Below are 374 nucleotides of genomic sequence, written 5' to 3' on the forward strand. Positions count from 1 at the left end.
TGCTACGCGTCTTTCTTCTTTACTGAACTAAGTTTTTCTTCTTTAATTTCCAAAGAACATCACATCTACTGCACTACCTTTCTCCCAAAGTGTGTGTTTGACCAGTAATTCTACAGTGAACCCTCTCCAGTGTTAAACTTACTGTACTGAAAGTGTTCAACCGCCTGAGCTGTGTGTTTGAGAAGGAATTCTACAGTGAACCCTGCGTTATACAAAGATAGGACAGCAAGCTGTTTGATGTTCACTTGTGCTGCGAACTACATGCATTCTGAATTATACTTTATTTATTTTTTGATAATATAATGTTTTATGAGCTGTGTGTGACATACGTTTTGTGAGTGTACCTTGATGCGTAAGAAGGAGGTTTCGTTTGG

This window comes from Mobula hypostoma, chromosome 7, assembly GCF_963921235.1.
Source record: "Mobula hypostoma chromosome 7, sMobHyp1.1, whole genome shotgun sequence".
Classification (NCBI taxonomy): Eukaryota; Metazoa; Chordata; class Chondrichthyes; order Myliobatiformes; family Myliobatidae; genus Mobula; species Mobula hypostoma.